The sequence below is a fragment of the Rattus norvegicus genome, chromosome 3, assembly GCF_021556685.1.
Source record: "Rattus norvegicus strain SHRSP/BbbUtx chromosome 3, alternate assembly SHRSP_T2T, whole genome shotgun sequence".
NCBI lineage: Eukaryota > Metazoa > Chordata > Mammalia > Rodentia > Muridae > Rattus > Rattus norvegicus.
The window spans coordinates 143,902,597-143,924,750 of record NC_141536.1 but is presented as its reverse complement, the minus strand read 5'-3'; the positions used below and the strand labels follow the sequence as shown (position 1 = coordinate 143,924,750).

The 22,154-nt window shown below is 39.7% G+C and overlaps 1 protein-coding gene across 20 annotated transcripts in view; it reads left to right on the top strand.

Annotated features, from left to right (window-relative positions):
• Positions 1–22,154, top strand: part of Ncoa6 (nuclear receptor coactivator 6) — a 70,713-nt gene that overhangs the window by 3,161 nt on the left and 45,398 nt on the right. For 7 of the 20 annotated variants that reach the window (XM_087646579.1, XM_087646567.1, XM_087646614.1 and 4 more), the window contains exon 2: positions 16,366–16,434. The gene's annotated coding sequence lies outside the window, so the exon portion shown is untranslated. 20 annotated transcript variants of the gene reach the window in all.

Below are 22,154 nucleotides of genomic sequence, written 5' to 3'. Positions count from 1 at the left end.
AGGGGGAGTATATAATGAGGTTTAATTTTAAGGAGATGAATGGATGTGTTCTCTCTCTCCTCCTCTTCTTCCTCCTCCCTCCCTCCCCCCTCTGTGTGTGTGTGTGTGTGTGTGTGTGTGTGTGTGTGTGTGTGAGAGAGAGAGAGAGAGAGAGAGAGAGAGAGTGTGTGTGTGTGTGTGAGAGAGAGCGAGAGAGCGCGAGCGAGCGCTTGTGTGCTCATATGTGTAGAACCCAGAGTTCGATCTCTGTCATTATTTTTAGGCACTGTTCAGCTTGGCGTGCATCCATTTGTTTGTCTATCAGTTGGTCTATCTATCACTCTATCATGTATCAGCAGGGTCTCTTGATGGCCTGGGATTTGTCAAGTAGGGTAGGTTAGCTGGCCAGTAAGTACAGGCTTCCTGCTTGTCTCTGCCTCTTCAGCACTGAGATTACAACTGAGCACCAATATACCCGTTCTTTTGTGTTTGTTTGTTTTATTTTGTTTTAATTGGTTCCTGGGATGGAACAAAGGTCCTCATGCCTGGAAGACAAGCACTTTACAAACGGAGCTATCTTCCCAGCACAAATACATGTTCTTTTCAAATATGGAGGATAGGCTGAAGAGAAAGGAAAGAAACAATAAGGGTCACAATTAAGGTTAAGAGTGGAGGGCTGGAGAGATGGCTCAGCGGTTAAGAGCACCCGACTGCTCTTCCAGAGGTCATGAGTTCAATTCCCAGCAACCACATGGTGGCTCACAACCATCTGTAAAGAGATCTGATGTGTGTCTGAAGACAGCTACAGTGTACTCATATATAATAAATGAATAAAAAAAAAAAAGAAAAAAGAGTGGACCCTGAGCAGAATTAGCTATCCCAGGTGTTGATAACTGGTACTGTGAGTGATGAGGGAGCATTTTAAACTCTAATTTGGATGATGACTGTCAAAAACATTTTTTCCTCAGTGAAATAAAGATGAATAGAAAATTGTCACAGATAATAAGTTAGAGGGTTTTTGTTTTGTTATTGTTGGAGGGTTTTTGTTTTTGTTTTTTTTTTGTTTTGTTTTGTTTTCGTTTTTTACCATTCCAAAGCTGTTAAATGTAATTGTAGTATAGATTTTAGTTAGAAATTAGAGGTGTCAGCTGACATAAAAATGTAGTTGCATAATGCAGAGAATATTCCTAGAGTTTAGGAATCACAGCTTCCTACATTAGGGAACACCAAACTAGCTCATAGGCTAAATCTTGTCGACCAACTTGTTTTTTGTGAATAATATTTCGTTGATGTGCAACCACGCTGATTGACATTTCGTCCATGGGTGTAAGTCCTTCCATTTGCAGAATTGAGCAGTTGTTACAGGGAATTTATATCAGCTCACAAAGTTGAAAATAGTCTTTTGCAAATGTTTGTTAACAGCTGATCTACCTTGATGCCTTATTGTTCAACCATTACTTTCCTGTCCAATTTCTATACCGTGAAGAATTGCCGTCTTACCTTTGCTCTTCTGGATGGATTCCCTTCGACTCTGTGTACCTGCAATGTGATACAGACCCCCTGACTACTTTTTATTGTTCAGTGATAGCAAACTGACTGTTTTGGAATCTGCTGACTGGGTTAACTGAGGTAGTCTCAGGTTTATACAATTTACATCTGGCTGGGCTTGTTCTGTTAGATTATTTATTTTTCTGTTGGGTTTTTTTTAAACTGTTTCTTTATACATTCTAATTGTTAACTCTTGAATATATGTATCACAGATGTCATTTCACAGTTTGTTACATATTTTAAAACTCTTGAGAGTTGAGAATATATAGTTTGCTCAGTGCCTTGGACTTGAAAAAAAGCGGGGAGGGGTGCTGGAGAGATGGATCAGTAGTTAAGAGCATTCAATGCTTTTGTGTATGACCTATGTTCAGTTTCTAGCACCCACTTGTCAAATGTCCAATATCGGGATCTAATGCCTTTTCTGGTCTCTGTGGGCACTGCATGCATATGGTATACATACATATATGTAGGCAAAACACTTCTACACATAAGAGTATTTAAATAAATTAATTAAATCTGTAGAAGGTTGCTAAAAGTTGAAATTTTAATGTCAATATCATCAATCTTTTTCTTCCCCAACATGTAAGTCACCATGTAAATGATCTTCTAGAATCTCAACTGTTTGCCTTTAATGTTTAGATCTCTGGTTCACTTTGTGTGTGGAATGAGGTTAGATGCAATTTTATTATTTCATTTATGTGTAATCACTTATCTCAATACCAGATACTGACTAACACCTGCTTTCAAATTGTAAGCTTCTTAGTGGAATCTGAAGTCCTAATTTCAGCTTTCCTGATTACTAATTGACCTGGGAGAGATTTATGTAATTTTGTGCCTCAGCTTTATCTTTAAAATAAAGATAATAGTACTTAGTAGAGTTGCTAAAAGGATTAAATTAACTCATGTAACATGTAGAATAGTGCCTGACACTTACAAAATATTCAATAAATGTTACCTGCTATTTATAGCCACTGTGCATGTCTCACTCCCCAGCACTTGGCACAAAGAAGGGATTCACTATAGTTCACTAAAGTGTCACATACGTTTGGCTCTCAGGTTAAGTCAGAGTGATTGAGACCTAGGCTGAGATGGTTGGAAGGAATTGCTTGATTTAGGGCTGCCTTAACTTGAACATTCCTCGCTTTTGCAAATAATTTTGTAGCAGAGGATACAAACTTGCAACGTGCGCTTGACTTTGACCTGCCCACATATTTTGTTTGGCTCATGCAATATTTTTAATGTCTTTAAAATTTTTCACAAACCCCTGAATTTCTGACTTGTCTTGAAAACCTGGAAGATCTGTCAATACTAAGTTCATATTCTTTCATAGAAAAACTCAGCAATACTTGTAGGCGGATGTATTTTCTAGTTCTTTGGTTTGCAGTATTTAGTTTTATGCTTCTATAGACATTTGATTTTCTGGTTCTTTCTTTTTTGTAATTTTGAATATTGTCTCCTAAACTAAGATACACCAAATGGGATAAGGTCAGAATAACTGAAAGTACACATGGGTTTGTAGACAGGCTAAATACTAAAATATTTTCAGGAGACTGAGCTTCACTTGAATACAGTGAATAAAATGAGAATTTAATTTATAAGAGGAGATAAAATTTAGTTCAATTCTGTGGATATTTAGGCATCTACTATTTTTGGGTGCTGTGCTGTATTAGAAATCACCACACTGGTAATAGAGAACTTGATAGCCAGCTTTAGAAAATACTGCAAAGAAGAGGTCTTTGTACTTGTGACAGGGGAGTTGGCATCTTAGTAGTTCCACATGAGGGAGAGAGCAGGAGCTCATTTGAACATTTTACTACCTGCCATGCATGCCACAAACTGGCTAGAACTCTACACCGTAGAGTTTGTAGGATACCAAGAGGAGTAGAACAGAATCTGTGTGTTAAGTGTCTGCAGTGTGTTGAGGAGTTGAAGTAGAATATCAAGAAGGCGAGGGTCCGAATTCTTGAAGATGATACTGCTTTACAGACTGATGCGTCGTGAGCATAGGGGCCTGTGTTTAGGAAATAGAGTCTAGTTTGACGCTTGTGACACAGCTTAGTAGTTAATGGCCAGAACCAGCATTAAAGTAGGAGAGAACTGACTTATAAAGTTTTCCTTTGACACATGTACCTCAACAAATAAAAACAAGAGTTCAGTTTGCTTGGAAAACAGATTGTTACACAGTGTTTTTGGAGATAAGGCTCAAAATGAGTGAACGGCAGCACCAGTTATAACTAAACTTCTCAAAGCAGCGCTGGCGCTCGGGGTTTGCGTGCTTACTGTTTGCTGCACAGGTACTGAGCACTTCACGTGTCGTCTGCTCATTTTCTTTTTTTCATAATAATAGAAGAAACTTCTGGTTTTTAGAATCCCCTTTTATAGACTAAGCAAGAAATATAGTTAACAATTGATAATGAATTTGCATTCCGGCAGTCTACTTGCAAAACCTATCTTCCTAATTTGTGCATTGTATGCTAGCGAACCATGGAAGACTGTCCAGTTGTGCTTGTTGTTTTGTTTTAAGACATCTTCTCTCTAGGTCAGTTTAGTGTTGAATTTGAGACACTCTTGATTGACTTCCTCCAGAGTTCTGGGCTTACAGGTTTATGCCACACACCTGGTTCATGGAAGACTTTGTTCTCTATCTTCTTGTTTCAGGCTGGAGAGTTTGACTTGATTGACTGAACAGTGGGAAGCCATCAGAGGTTTTAGTGTTGTAAGGAGAACTGTGGGAAGAGAAGCCCTTTGTGAAGTCCTGGGTGAATGCAGGGAGAAAGGGAAGTGATGGGGCTGGGTTGTCCCTCCCTGCTCTTTAGCTGGGGCTTCTTGAGGGCTGGGCCAAGTGCTGCTGCTGCATTCTGCCTTTGTCTCCACTGTCTACCTACTGTGTACTCTAGCATATTTATTTACTTTAAATTTTTTCTTTTTCTACTTTATTCTAAAAATATGTATGGTGGTGTCTAGGAGCTCAACAGATTTTTGCTGAATTAATTAATCTCTAGATCTGGAACAATGGCTCAACAATAAGAGTGCATCTTGTCCTTGGATTTGATTTCTAGCAGCCACATTAAGCAGTTTACCACTGCCTGTAGCTCCATTTCCAGGAGCTCTGACAGCCCGCTGAGCTCCTTAAACATGCGTACCTAAGCAGATAGTAACTAGTCAAATACTCTTAAATTAATAAATGTCTGGAGGTTTATCTGGATGAATACAGAAAGGGAATAAAACCCCTGGATGAAGTAATGACAGCCATACAATTTGATAAGCTAAATTTTATATACAAACCAGAACACATAATTAACTTGGGAGAGATTTTCTATTCTGTATCATTTAGAATAGTAGTAATCAGCTAATAATATTAACTTGGGTCAGTTAATAATACTAATGATCACCAAATTTAAAGAGCACTTAAGCTATAAATCAGTATTTATGTTCTGTGGATATCAATGTCTAACTCCAGCAGTCCCATTATGTACATGGAGGAAACAAGTTCTCATTAGCCAGCTCATTGATTAATACCAACCTGTCGAATGTATAGTCCATTGTGCCCATTTATTTACATTTTTTTTAAAGATCAAACATGGGAAGAAATGATGAATTTGTATATCAGATTCCTGTTTGGGAAATTGTTCATTGGGTTAAGTCTCTTCCTATATTATTAATTTTTTTCTTTTCTTTTCTTTTTTTTTTTTTTTTTTCCCGGAGCTGGGGACCGAACCCAGGGCCTTGCGCTCGCTAGGCAAGCTCTCTACCGCTGAGCTAAATCCCCAACCCTTATTAATTTTTAAAATTATATTTGGCTACTAATTTTGTTGTGTTCGTGTGTATGTGAAGGTCAGAGGACAACTTGTGTGAGTCTATTTTCTCCTTTTACCACATGGGTCCCAGGGATTGAACTTAAAGTCATCGGGCTTGGCAGCCTGGGTACATTCACCTGTGGTATCTCACAAGCTCCTTTGTCATATTTATTTAATGTTTTGTGAAAGTAGCTCTGTGGCCTTTCTATAAAATATAGACTTAAAGAATTTTTTAAGATTGACTTATTTATTTTATGTATATGAGTACACTGTAGCTGTCTTCAGACACAGCAGAAGAGGGCATCAGATCCCATTACAGATGGTTATGAGGCACCATGTGGTTGCTGGGAGTTGAACTTAGAACCTCTGGAATAGCAGCCAATGCTCTTAACCACTGAGCCATCTCCCCAGCCCCAGACTTGAAGAATTTTAAACAGTTGGAGAAATTAAAAAACACCATTGTTTCCTACCAAATGCCAGCAAAGTTGGGGAGATTTTAGGTAAAGTACATTTTACAAGACTAAGAAAATCAAGGCTAAGCAGGGGCATCGCACATGCCTATAATCCCAATATTCAGGAACTGGAGGCAGAGGGACTTCCATTTCCTACCCAACCTGGCCTAGATAGTGAGAAGAAAGTAAGGCAAATCAAGTACTTCCCACAGAATGTATTTTTAAACATCCCTTCCCATTGTGGATCTTGGCTAAGAACAATATGTGTGCATATCAGTATTATATGAATTGACATAAGTAGCTATGAATGCTTCCTAAGCTTCCTAAGAAATGGCATCTTTGAGACTGGATATGTCTCACTGATAGAGTAGTTGTTTCAAATGCTCAAGGCCTGGCTTGGGTCCCTAGCACCAAGAAAACAAAACAAGAACTTTCAGTAGAAAAATTTTGTGGTATAGTAACTTGTCAGCATCTGTGGGGATGATACATTCAGAATCATTGAGTTGAAAATAAGTGTGTTGGGCAGAGATGTGACTGGTGATCAGTGTATAAGGAATCCGCACCAGGTACTGAGAGACATGCACAGTTAATGAGTGTCTAGGCTTCAGTATCATGGGGGATTTATTTCAGACCCTCTTGGATACCAAAACTCACAGATGCTTAAGTTCCTTATTTAAAATCCTGTCTTATTTACATTTAACCTCTATGTAGCCTCTGTATTCTTGGAATTATCTCTAGATTACTTATAATATATAATACAATATGAATACTATGTGATTAGTTATTCTGTATTGTTTAGAGAGTAATAAAAAGAAAGAATGAATACAAATGCATTTTTGCCTACTTTTTTGAATAATTTATTTTATGTTCATTGGAGTTTTGCCTGCATGTATGAGAGTGACAGAAGTCTTAGAACTGGAGTTACACAGGTGTGAGCTGCCCTGTGGGATCTGGGAATTGAACCCCAGGTTCTCTGGAAGAGTAGCCAGTGCTCTTAACTGCTGAGCCCTCTTTCTAGCCCTCTACCATTTTAATGCTGCCTTCCAGAAAAGGTTCATCTAGCAAGGTCCTGTGAACATAAAAGGAGGAGAAAGAGCATCATAGCACTTGGTAGACTAAAGCAGAAGAAGAAAACGTAGTGACTTAAAATACCTAAAATTTATTATAGTTCTGGAGCTGAAACCTAGGCTAGACGCTGAACTTAGGATGCCAACAAGGCATGGTTCCTCAGAGTTTGGGTACAACCTTTCTGCCTTACTTTAGTCTCAGAATGCCAGGGTTAGAGGCTTGTGCTGCCCTTCCCACCTTACTCCTTGTTTGCCATGTCATTCTAGTTTCTTTCTCTGTTGTCATGTGGAGCTACCGCAGTGTGTCTATGTCCAAGTGTCCTTAAAAAAATAACAATCATTGGATTAGAGCCTCCTCATCCTAACTAGTTTCCTATTTCAAATTAATCACTTTTCTGAGAATAAAGGCTTAAATAGATCTGAGGATATAATTCCTCTATTTGTTTGTTTTGTTTTGTTTTTCCAGACAGGTTTTCTCTGTGTAGCTCTGGCTGTCCTGGAACTCAGTCTGTGGACCAGGAAGGCTTCAAATTCAGAGAGTCACCTGTTTCTGCTTCTGAGTGCCGGGACTAAAGGCGTGTGCCAACACTGCCTAGTCACAATTTATCTCTTAATAGGTAGCATTTGAGATGACACAGAGCTATTAAATTAAAAAATTTTTTAAATAAACCAGCGAGATAGCTTAGTAGATAAAGGTGCTTGCCACTTTTCACAGACTTGTCTTCTGACCTCTGCATTTGCACCATGGCATACATGTCCCACACACATCATGAACACACAATCGAAAAATTGACTAAATGAACGAGAGTAAGATTGCAACAAATGAAGAGATGAATCAAGGGAGCGCTGGATGTAAAAACGTTTATTTAGGTAATGGAGTGGTGAGGTGTCTACTTGCTGGTGTGTTGGGTTGTAGGGATGAAACAGAGCAGTTTGTTGGTGGCATGAGTACAGGGTCTGGGACGTTTGCATGTTGGTGGCTTTGGTGGCTGTACAGTGTTTGTGAGCAGGATGTCACTGCAGATTTTTGTTTTGCTTGTTTTTTTTTTTGAGTCGGGGTTTCTGTGTGTAGTCTAGCTGTCCTAGAACTAGTTCTGTAGCCCAAACTGGTCTCAAACTCAAGAGATCTCCCTGCCTCTGCCTCCCAAGTTATTGTGTTTTTAATTATTCAGTAACAATATTGATGCAGTTTTAATCATGTCTAGATCTCATTTTTAGCAGGTATAAAATAATGAATTTCAACATCTTGATAGACTTGAAGTTTAAGTGTTTTTCCGCTTGTTTTTATTTCTGTTCTCAATTTTATTTCTGTAACATGTGTTTATAAGCCCTTCCCATTTTTCTGCTAGACCACATTTCCTAAAGTGAGTTAAAACTAAGTGAGTTAGGACTAAGAATATTACTTTTTGGCCACATTGTCATATTATTCCTTAGAATGATTACCAGTTTCTATTGCTACTAGCTACTAGTTAATATTGGATTTTGTAATTTTTTTTTTTTTTACTTGTAGCACAATTACAGTATATCACAGTTGCAGGGGACGGGATGATACTTTAAATACTTTCATACAAATTTTCATACATACAAATCTAAATAGTGCCTATCATCTCTGTTCAACATGTTGCTATATTCCTTTTCTTCTTTTAATTTTACCTTTTATGTGCATTGGGCTTTGGTGAAAGGGAGTCGGCTGCCCGGCACTAGTGTTCCAGACAGCCGTGAGCTTCCATGTGGTGGCTGGGAATTGAACCTGAATCCTCTGGAGGAGAAAGTCAGTGCTTGTAACCTCCAAGCCATCTCTCTAGCCCATTGCTATATTCTTAAATATGTTAAATTATACAAAAATAAAATCTTGGGCCGGACAGATAGATGGCTCAACTGTTAAAGGCTAGGCTCACAACCAAAAATAAAGACATTTTATACCATGTTTCAAAGTCTTCAGTATGCATCTCTTACAAGTACAGACATCTTTTTTCTCCTAAATAGTTGTATGGTTTTAATTAGAAAAATTAGATTATTTTAGAATTATTAGAAATTAGAATTATTTTAGGGGCTGGAGAGATGGCTCAGCGGTTAAGAACTGACTGCTCTGCCAGAGGTCCTGAGTTCAAATCCCAGCAACCACATGGTGGCTCACAACCATTTGTAATTGGGGATCCTATGCCCTTTACTGGTGTGTCTGAAGACAGTGGCAGTGTACTCATATAAATAAAATACATCTTTAAAAAAATCATTTTGGGCCTGACAAGATGGCTCAGCAGGGAAGGTGCTTGCCACCAAACCTAGGTCCTGAGTTTGCACCCCAGCACCCACATGGTGGAAGGAGAGAACCTACTATCAAAAGTTATTCTCGGGGCTGGGGATTTAGCTCAGTGGTAGAGCGCTTACCTAGGAAGCGCAAGGCCCCGGGTTCGGTCCCCAGCTCCGAAAAAAAGAACCAAAAAAAAAAAAAAAAAAAAAGTTATTCTCTGTCCTCTGTATGTGTGCGTGTGTGCCCACATTATAGTTATAGTTTTATTCTCTGCCCTCTCTGTGTGTGTGTGTGCGCCCACATTATAGTTCTTATAGTTTTATTCTCTGCCCTCTGTGTGTGTGTGTGCCCACAATTATAGTTTTTTTGGGTTTTGTTGTTGATGGTGGTGGCTTTTATTTTTTGTTTGTTCATTTTTGTTTTCATTGTTGATGTTTTGTTTTGTTTTGTTTTGAGACAGGATTTTTTTGTGTAACAGCGCTGGCTGTCCTGGACTCAATTTGTAGACCAGGCTGGTCTACAATTCAGAGAGATCTGCCTGTTTCTGACTCCTGAGTGTTGGGATTAAAGGCATAGACCACTATGCCCAGTTTGAATCTTTCTTTTAATGCATACATTATATATTATATGCTAAAATCCAATGCCTAAATAAATCGAGCTCTTACTAATAAAGCCAGAGCAACACTGGAAAGAATAATGATCAAAACATCAGAGTCCACACCAAAAAGATTTTGGAAGATCTTAGAAACATGAACATGTTGTTGGACTTTCAGTTCCCTGACAATCAGCAAAATCATTCTCCTTTATATTCAGAGGGAGGTTTCTTGAGAAGTATCCAAAGGAAATAGTATCAACAGCTGTATCAAATGAGGTGTAACCCCAAAGTAGAGCTTCCCATGTAGATTGAACAGGAGGCTCGTGGCATTTAACTCTGTGGAAGGACATAGCCTCCTAATGAGCCCGGATCAGTAACGTTCGTTATCCAGTGTCAGGCAGAAAAATGCTTTACTGCTCAGTCAAAGAAGCAATGTGCTGAGGAAATCCTATACTAATAATGAGCATTTGGACCTTGAAAAGAAGAAGGGCAATTATAATGTGTTGACATTGTATAAATAGGTTTTACCTAAACCAATGCAGTGTGTGGTCAGTCCTACGAACAAACATGTACGGTGCAAACCTGCGTCTCAGCAGATAGTGCAGTGACAGACACTACGTTTAGTGTCTTCAGAGTCCTGGCTACAGTGTAATGTTAGGGGATCACAAGTAAGGTGAGTAGAATGTCTCCACTTGTTTGTTTACGAATATGTTTTGGGGGTTGCATAGCTATGCTTAAGGGATTATAGAGAAAAGATTCTCCATGGCAGGTCATATTTCTAGCTTTCTTTAAAGGTATTTTGAATCTTCCAGAGAGTTCAGTTAGTTTTTCAGCTCTGTTACAGTTTTTTCAGTTGCTTTGATCAACATGTTCTTCTATGACATTCCAACAACCTTAATTACACGTCAGGCTACTAGGCTTAAATTTTGGTCCTCTGTTGTTCAAGAACAATTTATTAGATTTATTTACTACAATAAAATGGTAGCATATCATTCAAAGTTTTCTACTTGCCTTGAAGAGACTGTCTTCTGTTGTAAAATTAAATGACTTAATTCACCTTCTAAGAATTTCCCAGCCAGACATAGTGGCATGCTCTTTTAGTCCTGGCATTTGGAATGAGGCAGAGGCAGGTGGATCTTTGAGTTCAAGACTAGCCTGATCTACAAGTGAGTATCCAGGGCTACATAGAGAGACCTTGTCTCAAAAAATATTTTTCTCTGTTCTCTCATAATGTCCTCATTGCTTATGTCTTTCAAGTTCTTCATATTTTAAAACATTATTTATTTTCATTTTATGAGTATGAGTGTTTGCCTACATATGTGTATGTGTCCTATCTACTCATGGAGGCCAAAAGAGGTTATGGAATTCTCTGGAACTGGAGTTAGAGATGGTTGTGAGCCACCATGTAGGTGCTGGGAACTAAACACAAGTCCTATTAAGAGCAGTGCTCTTAATTGTTGAGCCATCTCTCCAGCTCCTAATGCATAGTTCTAAGGAAATGTCATACTACTTAATACTTGGTCCTGCAGTGCTTCTGTTTCTGATACCTTCTGTTTGTCACATTGTTATTATTTGAATGATCAAAGGGCTAAGGTGATGATTGACAGGTCTTTCTATTGTTAAGCTGCATTTTTTTTCTTTTGTGGTTTCTTAGAAATGTGTGTCTGAAAGAAGCTATGGTGCTAATTAGCTTATCTGCCTCATTTGCTTTTCATCTTAGCTGGCCATTTGTTCAGTATGATTTGATACTGTCCATTTATATTCATATGATGTACATAAAGTTGTATTCAGGATAACCAAAACTAGGTTATTAAGGAAAAACTTCAGTGTCAGAAGATAACTAAAAGCAAAGCTGGGGTGAAGAGGTTACGCACAAGCACATGATAATATAATTGGAGATATTTCTTTTGAAGGATTTTGTGATAGTTTATGTCTGCCTTTTTTAAAAAGTGTACATGTGTGTATCTGTCTGTCTGCAGAATCAGAAGAGGGCACTAGGTCCCTGGAGCCGGAATTATAGGAGGCACCCAGTTGCCTGACGTGGGTATTGGGAACTGGACTTCAGTGTGCTGGAAAAATAGCAAGTACCAACAACTGAGCCATTTCCCCAGACCTCTGTCTGCTTTAAAGTACACACACATGCACACATGCACACATGTACATATTGAAAGTTAAAATTTTTCATTTGTGAAGTAGAGGCCAAAAAAAAAAAAACATTTTTGAGGCACGGTCTCATGCAACCCAGGCTTGCCTCAGACTCACTGTATAGCTGGAATGACCTCAGACATTGGATCTTCCCAAGTGCTGGGTTATAGTCATGAGCCACTCAGTACATATGGTCCATGTGGTGCTGAGGGTCAACTCAGAACCTCATGCATGTGAGGAAGGTGCTCTGCCAACTGAGCTGTAATACCTTTAAGATGTTATAGCCCCTAAAGTAAATCTTTAATTCATAAAATGTCTTTATGTACCTACCTAAAACCCCCTAGAATTTTTTTTTTTTTTTGGTTCTTTTTTTTCGGAGCTGGGGACTGAACCCAGGGCCTTGCGCTTCCTAGGCAAACGCTCTACCACTGAGCTAAATCCCCAACCCCTCCCTAGAATTTGTTTTTATTCTTTAGTCTCTGAAGAGTTTTATTTGGTTGCTACCTTAGTTAGGGTTTTACTGCTGTGAAAACAGACACCATGACCAAGGCAACTCTTATTTATAAAGAACAACATTTAATTGGGGCTGGCTTACAGGTTCAGAGGTTCAGTCCACTATCATCAAGGCAGAAACATGGCAGCATCCAGGCAGGCATGGTGCAGGAGGAGCTGAGAGTTCTACATCTTCATCTGAAGGCTGCTGGCAGAATACTGGTTCCTAGGCAGCTACAATGAGAAACTTATAACCCACACCCACAGTGACACACCTACTCCAACAGGGCCATACTTAATCCTGCCAGTCCCTGGCAGGATTATAAAACTATCACATTCCACTCCCTGGCCCCCATAGGCTTGTTCAAACTTATGAGTCTATGGGAACCATACCTAAACATAGCATACTGTAAAATACATTTAGTCCAACTTCACTTAACTGTAATTCCCAAAGCAAGACAGGAAAGCAGCTGGGCAAACTCCAGACTCGGCATCTCCATGGCTGACGTCAAAGCAGCCTTCAGATCTCCAGCTCCTTTTTCATCTTTGTTGACTGCAACAAACTTCTTTCTCCTAAGCTGGTTCCACTTCCTGCTAGCAACTTTCCTCAGCAGATAGCCCACGGCTCTGGCATCTAGAACATCTTGGGGTCTCCAAGGCGACTTCAATGTTACAGCTTCTTGTTTCAATGTCTGGGATCCACACATGATCTTCTGGGCTCTTTGTAAGAGCTGGCATCACTTCTCCAGCTCTGCCTTCTGTAGCCCTCTAAGCTCAGGTTGATCCACTCCACTGCTGCTGCAGTTCTTGGTGATCATCCTATGTTACTGGCATTGCCCATACACTGGGGTCTTCCACTGCAACTAGACTTTACCAATAGCCTCTCATACACTCTCCTCATGGTGCCAAGCCTCAACTCCTTTGCATGACCCCTTTAGTCCTGGGCCATCCACTACAACTGAGACTGCACCTTCACCAGTGGCCTCCCATGGCGTCTCACAGTGCCCAGCCTCAGCTGCTCTTCATGACACCTTCATGCCTTCAAAACCAGTACCACCTGGGTGATTCTTACACATTACCAAGTTCAGCTGCAGCACGAGGTACAACCTTGGCTATCTCTGAAGTACAGCTTCTTTGTGCTCTCAGAAAACACTTCCCAGAAGATGTCACCTGAGTGATGCTGGTCTTTTCTTAATCATCCCTAATTTCTTAGCTCCAGCATCAATTATCCCAGTAATTTCCTTCTCTTGACTATAAAGCCAGAGCCATGTGGCCAAAGCTGCTGAGTTCTGCTGTTTGCTGGGGCTGCAACATGGCCCCCTTGTCCTATTACATTATCACCAGCTTTCTGTTTTCCAACTCCTTCACTGCCTAAGCTTGGCTGTCCTGAAACTTGCTCTATAGACTGACTTTGAGCTCAGAGATCAAAGGTGTAAGCCTCCAAACCTGGATTTAAGTTTTTCTTCACCTAGAACTTGCTCTGTTCTAGACTGGCCTTGAACTCAGAGATCTGCCTTTTCTTTGCCTCCTGGGATTAAAGGCCTGCACTACCATGCCTGGATCTAAATTTATCTTTCCACAAAGTCATTACTCCCTTAATTCAATTTAATATCCTTGAACACAGGATTCAACTCCATTTCACTTCCTGGTGCCCCTTTAATACATGAACCATATATTTTGTTTTTCCTTTCTCAGCTTTCTATGCTTGTTTAAAATGTTCTTCATGAAACTTAACCAAAGAAGAAAGTCTATGATGGGAACTTCTAAGACTTCCTTTATCAATGCAATTACTCTTGAGTCTTTTCACCTTATCCTTAAGCAGACTCTTCAGACAAGGACAAAAAGCAGCTACATTCTTCACCAAAATCTCACAAGAACAGTGTCTCGGCCACAGACTAAAATTCTTTTCCTCTGAAACCTCTAAAGCCAGGCTTCCATAGCTCAAATCACTCTCAGAAACAAAGTCTTCCTTATTCCTACTAGGATGGCCCATTAAACCCCTACTTAAAACATTCCACCACTTTCCAAATCCAAACAAAATCTATATTCTTCCAAACAAAAGCATGGTCAAGCCTATCACAGCAACACCCAAGTCCCTGATACCAACTTAGGGTTTTACTGCCATGAACAGACACTATGACTAATGCAAGTCTTATAAAGGACAGCATTTTATTGGGACTGGCTTACAGGTTCTGTCTATTATCATCAAGGTAAGAAGAGCATGACAGCATCCAGGCAGGCATGGTGCAGGAGGAGCTGAGAGTTCTACATCTTCATCTGAAGGCTGCTAGCAGAGTACTGACTCCCAGGCAGCTACAATGAGAAACTTATAACCCACACCCACAGTGACACACCTACTCCAACAGGGCCATACTTAATCCTGCCAGTCCCTGGGCCGAGCTTATACAAACCATCACAACTGCCTTTTATGTAACAATACTTTATCAGGATTTTTCTTTTGAACTCCCATAGCTGCAGTTTATTGCAGCAAACTGAGCATCTGTTGTATAGGCCATGAAAGCCAGCATCTCCATCTCCTTTTCTCCAGTTCCCAGCTCCAAATGTATTATATGAGTTGAGTAGCATAATGTGATTATCCTTTTTTTTCCTCTGTACTCTGAAAATTCAGTATATATACTGACATATTTTCTCTTAGGAAGTTATTTTATGCGTTGTTCTATAACTTTTTTATTTTTAAGAGGAAGTCTTGCAAGCCTCCTTCTCTCCTCTCCTTCTGAGGTATGGGTTACATATTGGCACCACCACACCTAGCTATGAATTTTTTCCCCTTTTAGGATATCATACATTTCTTTCTAAATCTTAGTATAATATCTAATTAAATTTTATTAATGGCATATTCTATTTATGTGGTACTCAATGGATTTTTTTCTGATTCTTTCCCGTTATAAACAATCTTACATATCATTTATGTATTTCCCTGTATAGCTTCAACTGTCCTCAAACTCAGAGATCCACTTACCTCTGCCTCCTGAGTGCTGGGACTAAAGGCATGTCCCACCACTGCCCTGGTGTTTATGTATGTTTTTAAAAGTTGAGTTTTTCTTTCTGTAAATCCCGAAATGTATATTTGTACAGTCTTATTTTGAACTGTGGTATAATTTTTTGATAAAGGTTGGTTATCACAGTTCCCTATCCATTTATACTGGAAAAGAATAAATGTTTTGTTTATAGTCCTTGAATGTTTTAAAACCTAAAAGGAATCTGAGAATCTGTTTAGCTGTAGCTCTGCCCTCTCATTTTATAACTGGAAGGAGGCTTTGGTTTATATGAATTGTGTTCTGCTCCAACTCATGCAATGTGATGAGAAGAGGCCACAGTGAGAAGTCAAGGCGCTCGTGCCTGAGCACCCCCCCCACACCCCACACCCCACACATACCCCATACCCCACACACACCCCACACCCCTGCATGCCTACTTAGCTCTCTCTCTATTCCCTAGTGTGTGCTAGTGTAACTGGTGCTTGCCAAAGTAGATGAGGGGGGCACACTTGCAGCTCTAGCACTTAGAAGGCCAAGGCAGGAAGATTTAAGAGTTTTAGACGAGCCTGGGCTACACAGCTAGATTCTCTCTAAATAAACACAGTAAATAAAGCTGTATTTTCTGAATATGTACACCAGCTGATCTTACCATTTGAAAAATGTGCACTGAGGTTAGGAAACATTTGCATGGGCCCTGGGCTTTATTTCATTTCCAGGTTTGGGTGGTATTCATTAAGAAAAGTATTCAGAGCATGGAGATCATGACATATAAAATGAATTTATATGTATAAGTATTATACAGCTGTTTTGAAAATACCTTGAGCATTCTTGCTAATAATAAAGTTTATTTGCTAGAAACCATTGTACTAAGAGACTATGCCTTTTCTTTTACATCTCTTTCTAAAATAAATTAACAGAAATAACGATAAATGGAATTTGGCCATTCATCAATATTTACTTAGACTCTATTTGCTGGGTTTATTTAGTCTTTTCATCTGATGTTTCTCTCCTTCCTCTTTTTCTTTTCCCCTTTTGTCTAGGTCCTGGGAGGAATGGAGAGGGGTCCTATTGACTACCTTCTCTGAGAGTGGTCAGAGAATTCTTAACAGGTCTGTCAATTATGTAGAATGAAAATAAAAGTTTGATTTTTTTGAAAGACTTAGTTTCAACTAAAAGAAATAAATTAGAAATAAACTTTTTTATCTGTACTGGGAATTGAACCCAGTGCCTCATATAAGTTAGGCAAACACTAAACTAGGAACCATACCTAAGTCCATAAACTCCCTTAAATTTTTTAAACATTTATGATATCTGTGTATGTATGTGGATGTGTGAGTGCCGTGCGTGGTATGCATATAGAGGTTAGAGAGGGAGTTGGTGCTTTTCCTCCCACCTGAGATTCAGGGAGGTTGAACTCACTTAGCAGGTTTTGGCAGCAAGAGCTTTTACCCACTGTGTCATCTCCCTGACCAAACCTTACTTTTAAAAAGAAATTATTTTGAGCTCAGTATACAACAAAAGATTTCACTTTGGCAAGCTGCAGTTAGCATGTAGGTTTACTGATGATCTGTTTGATGGAAGAGCATTTGGCCATGTTAGGGTCAGCCTGTAATTCCACCATTTGACTGAGGCAGCAGGATCATGAACCTTGCACATACTGAGTCCAGGGCCAGTCTGTATTACACAGGAAGATCCTGTCTCAAAAAGTCATTACCAACAAAGCATTTGTCATTTGTGTTGAATATATGTAATATGGATAAATTTTTTATTCGTTCCAACGGAGGAACCAAAACTAGACAAAGAGGTGAATTTCTCAGTTGTCTATGGTTGTGGAAAGGAATAGAAACAGGTAAAACCTCTAAATTACATTATTTATTTGACCCTTTAGAATTCCCAACAGCAAGCTGACTTATAGATCTGAGAAGGTCTAGTGTCTGTAGCTGTAGTTTTGTTACCTACGCTGTGGCATCAACAGTAAGTTCATCATTATAGACAGAGTACAGACCCTAGCTCAGTGAACTCCTCAGCTGACTTTACATTGAAATCACCTGGTGATCTTGAATTCTTGATTATAACCTGTACCCATCTTTAGACACAGGAATTGTTCAAATTGTTGATCTGTCTATTTTATGTATAAAAACATGTACATATAATTTACATGCCTGTATATACCTCCCCACCCCTTCATTTGCTTTTTCTTTTGTTGTACTGTTGGAGTTTGAATACAAGGCCTGCACAGGCTAAAAGAATAGCATCAGCCCTGAGATTTGCTTTTTTTGTTGGTGATAGTGATTGCAGGTGTTTGTTTTTCCCCTTTGTTATATTGTCCGTGTGTGTGTGTGTGTGTGTGTGTGTGTGTGTGTGTGTGTGTGTGTGTGTGTGTATGAGATCATCATTATTGGAGACAGTCCAAATGCCTTGCTGGCCTTGAACATCCTAAGTAGACCATGCTGGCCTTGAGTTCACGGTGACCTTTGCCTCCTGAGTGTTTAGATGTGAGCCACTGTGCCCAGCTTTTTGTATTTGATCAGTCTTCCAGGGCTTTAGATTTTGAGTCATTAGAAAAAAATATTTTTTCTGTGCTTCTGTAATATAATATTAAAATGTTGAGTTTCACTTATTATACATATGTGAAGTTTTTGGTCTGTTTGGAGTTACCTTGTTGTATAGTGAGACAAATGAATCAATTTTATTATCTTCTAGATAGTTACCTGTTCTAATATCATATAAGGAAAGTAAATCATTTTTTTCACCTTTATGAGATACTAAAATTTCAAAATTCTATCAATCTCCCATCCACTTACAAAAGTTTTTATAGTAGTTTTAACTACTGAGAATATAGTGTGGGTCAATGTTTGTTAACTTATATGTATTACATGTGTGTGTTGTACATGTGTGTGTGGAAGGCCAAACATGGAACCATGTTCTCTTAGATGACAGAGAGGGCTTTGGCTGTCCTACTCTGCCACTCTCCACATTATTCACTTGAGGAAAGGTCTCTTAGAACCTGGAGTTAGTCTAGCAGCCAGCAAGCCCTGTTGAGCCTCACGTGTCTACTCTACAATGCTAGAGTTAGAGGTGCACACTTGGCTGTGCCCAGCTTTCTGTATGGGACTAGGGATCTGAATTCCAAATCCCAGACCCGCATAGCAGCCACTCTCACCCTTGATAGCATGTTTTAATCTGCTAGGGCTTGGTCCCTTTCCATAACCTGATTCTTCAGAGTTTCCTACAAACTTTAGAGTTAGGTTGTCATCATTAAATTTTACACATAGGAATCTTTACCTATGAGGGTGTCATTTTATCCATGTCTTTTTTTTTTTTAAAGATTTTATTTATTTAATGTATATGAGTACACTGCAGCTGCCTTCAGACACACCAGAAGAGGGCATCAGATCACAACATCCCAGATGGTTGTGAGCCACCATGTGGTTTCTGGGAATTGAACTCAGGACCTCAGGAAGAGCAGTCAGTGCTCTTAACCACTGAGCCATCACTCCAGCCCCTTATCCATGTCTTTAAAATTTTTATGTATACAAATATTTTGCCTTCATGTATGTATGTGCACCATATGTGTTCCCAGTGCCCTAAGAAGTCAGAAGACCTCAGATCTCCTGGAACTAGACTTATGGATGGCTGCAAACCATCCTGTGAGTGCTTGGAATTGAACCTGTGCTCCCTACAGGAACAAGTGCTTTCACCAAGGAGCTCTTTCTCCAACTCCCTTCATAAGTATCTTAAAGTTTTCTTTTTATATCTTGACCTTTCTTTTTTGTCAATTCCTCCCCCCCCCCCCCCCCCCCCCCGGAGCTGAGGACCGAACCCAGGGCCTTGCGCTTGCTAGGCAAGCACTCTACCACTGAGCTAAATCCCCAACCCCTTTTTTGTCAATTCTTAAAGATTTTAACTTTATGTCACTATTAAAAAGTGAGCTCTTTCCCCACCTGTTGGTGATTGTATGGGTGACAAATGCTGTTTTTTCTATATATTAATTGTGCATTGTGCTGCTTTACTGAATTTTCTCATCTGTCTTTTGTTTGACTTTCAAGAATACAGTGTAGTAATAATTTTTTAAATTTATCTCAGCAGCAGGTTCACTACCGTCAAATGGTTCATATTCCTGAATGAAAGACACACACACAGCCTTTATATTTTAATATACCTTAAACAGCACAGTCACTAGACCACTGCCCAACTTCCACGCCGATAAAATCTACCTCCTGCTGATAATTTCGAGTTACTTCCTACTAAATTTTATGTTCTCTCTTGGCTGCCCTGGACCCAGCTGGGCAGCCCTCTGGGCCAAGCTCTCCCTGCTCCTTCACATGGCGGCTTTGCCTCTCTGTCCTGCACTCTTCTCAAGCCTGGCGTCTCCTCTCCTTCACTCCTTTTCCTACTCCCCGTGGGAATTCTAAAATCCCACCTCTCTCTCCTCTTCTGCTGTTGGCTGTTGGCATCTTTATTTACCAATCAGAATCAACTGGGGGCAGGTTCCCAGAAGCTACATGCAAGCATTCCCATGCAGTTTTTTGGGGGAAACGTAGTTAGCATTAGAGTACCAGCAAGTATAATACAATTCTGTCATCCCCCCCCCCTCCAGCTGGGAACCGAACCCAGGGCCTTGCGCTTGCTAGGCAAGCACTCTACCACTGAGCTAAATCCCCAACCCCCTGTCATTTTTCTTTAGTTTTATATTCTTTCTGTTGTTTTAACCTTTATTTCTCTCATTTTACTGATTTTTTTTTAATACTCCTGTGTTCCTGATAGACCCCTATTCTCCCATGAAGCAGACTGCTGATTTGTATTTGTTGGTTTCTGTGAGTGTGATGTGCTTCATCCATGCACGTACTTTGCCACTAAGTTATATGCTTGCCCTTCTGTCATGTTACGAAAGCATTATATGGGCTGGAGAGATGACTCGGTGGTTAGAGTACTGGTCACTCTTTCACAGGACCCTGGTTCAATTCTAGATCCACATGGCAGCTCACACCTGTCTACAGGCATTACACAACTGTCTGTGACTCTAGTTTTAGAGGATTTGATACCTTATTCTGGATTATACAGGTACAGCATACACACCCTACACAGACACACATGCAGGCAAAGCACTCATACGTGATATAAACACAGATTCACATGCACGCAAAACAACTCATATAGGTGATATAAACAAACGAGTGGAATTAAATAACTGAAAAAAAGAAAACTTTCTTTATTTTTTCAAGTTTAGAAAATTATCAGGAATGAATGATTAAGTCAGGCATATAATCCAGCTATGCTGGAGGCTAAGGCAACAGGATCAAGATTGAAGGCTAGCCTGAGTTACACATTGCTAGCCCAGCCCAAGATGACATGGTGGCACATACCTTTAATCAGTACTGAGGAGGCAGAGACAGGTGGATCTGTTCATTTGAGGAGAGGCTGTGGTGTACATGAGTGAGACCAAGTCTCACTCTTAAACTGCCACCCTAATAGTGTCTCCTCACTCCCAAATAAAATGCATATATCAAACTCTAGATTCATTACCCAATTATTGGAAACAAGTATGTTACATTAACGGAAATAATCACATGCATCCTCCCTCAGTTTTCCAATATGGAGTTTGCTTTGAATTCCAATAACAAATTTCTTTAAAGTACTGCCAAGGTCTATTTAAAATTTGCTTTAGAATCTGACACATTGGTATATGAGCACACAATATAAAAAATGGAGGCTTTCTGCCTACAGCTTGTGTTGGCTTTGCATATTTATATTTACTTCATTAAATGAATTGAGGGGCTAGCAAGATTGCTCATTAAATAAAGGGGCTGCTACCAAGTCTCATTACCTGCATTTAGTTACTGGAACCCACGTAAGAGTGGAAGGAGAGAAGTGACTCTGAAGTTGTCCTCTGATGTCCATAGTGAGTGCTATGGCAGGAGTATGCCCACATGTAAACAAAATCGTAAATGGAATTCTAAAAAGCAGTGAGAGGTTTTTATGTATACATGTATACTCTGAAACAACTTCAGGCCATTAGACTTCTGTCCTCTTTAAAGAAGTGTTTTGTTTTTTTTCATTAAGTTTGTATATGGTGTTTAGGGGTGAAGGGGACCCTGCAGGTGGTCATGGCAGGGAAATGAACTGTGAAGAGGTGAGAATGAAAAATTGATTCGGATTTACTTCATTAACCTGGATCAAGACTTCCGGGAATCTGATGCTGTGTGGTATATTTCCAACAAATTTAAAGAGTATAATTTGGAGTGGCTTTCCTGTTGTAATAAAAAAATCCTTGGTGCACAAGGGACAATTATATTGAAACTCAATTCAGGGTTCATATCATCTTTCTGAGAAGATGGGTTCTAGAGATAGGCTCCCTGTACTAGCTTAAAGACCTAAAGAAGAGTCTAGCCTGGTCTCTGTCAAACAGACTGCATAGAGGTCATTTGTGCTATAAGCCACCTCTGATCCTAGTTGTGGGAGCTTGAGGAGCCTCTGGCTATGTGGATAATGTAAGGGTCATTCAGACTTCTGAGTATCTCTGTCCTGGTTGTGGGAGCTTGGGGATCCCCCTAGCTGTAAGGATCATTTAGATTACTAACTACCTTTGTTCCTGAGTTTATGTTGGAGCTGGTGATGGTCTGGCCCAAAAGATAACACTGATCAGCCGCTTAATCACTTCTAGTTCCAAGCTTTCTGGATGGAAAACAGGTTTTGGGTTTTTCCATTGGAAAGACAATCATGTGTGCTTAACATTCCTGCTCTCCCTGGAGTTCTGTGGGCTCAAGGACCTTCCTGCTGTGCTCTCAACATAAGAATATCAAAACATTTATACTGTAGCTTGGCAGTA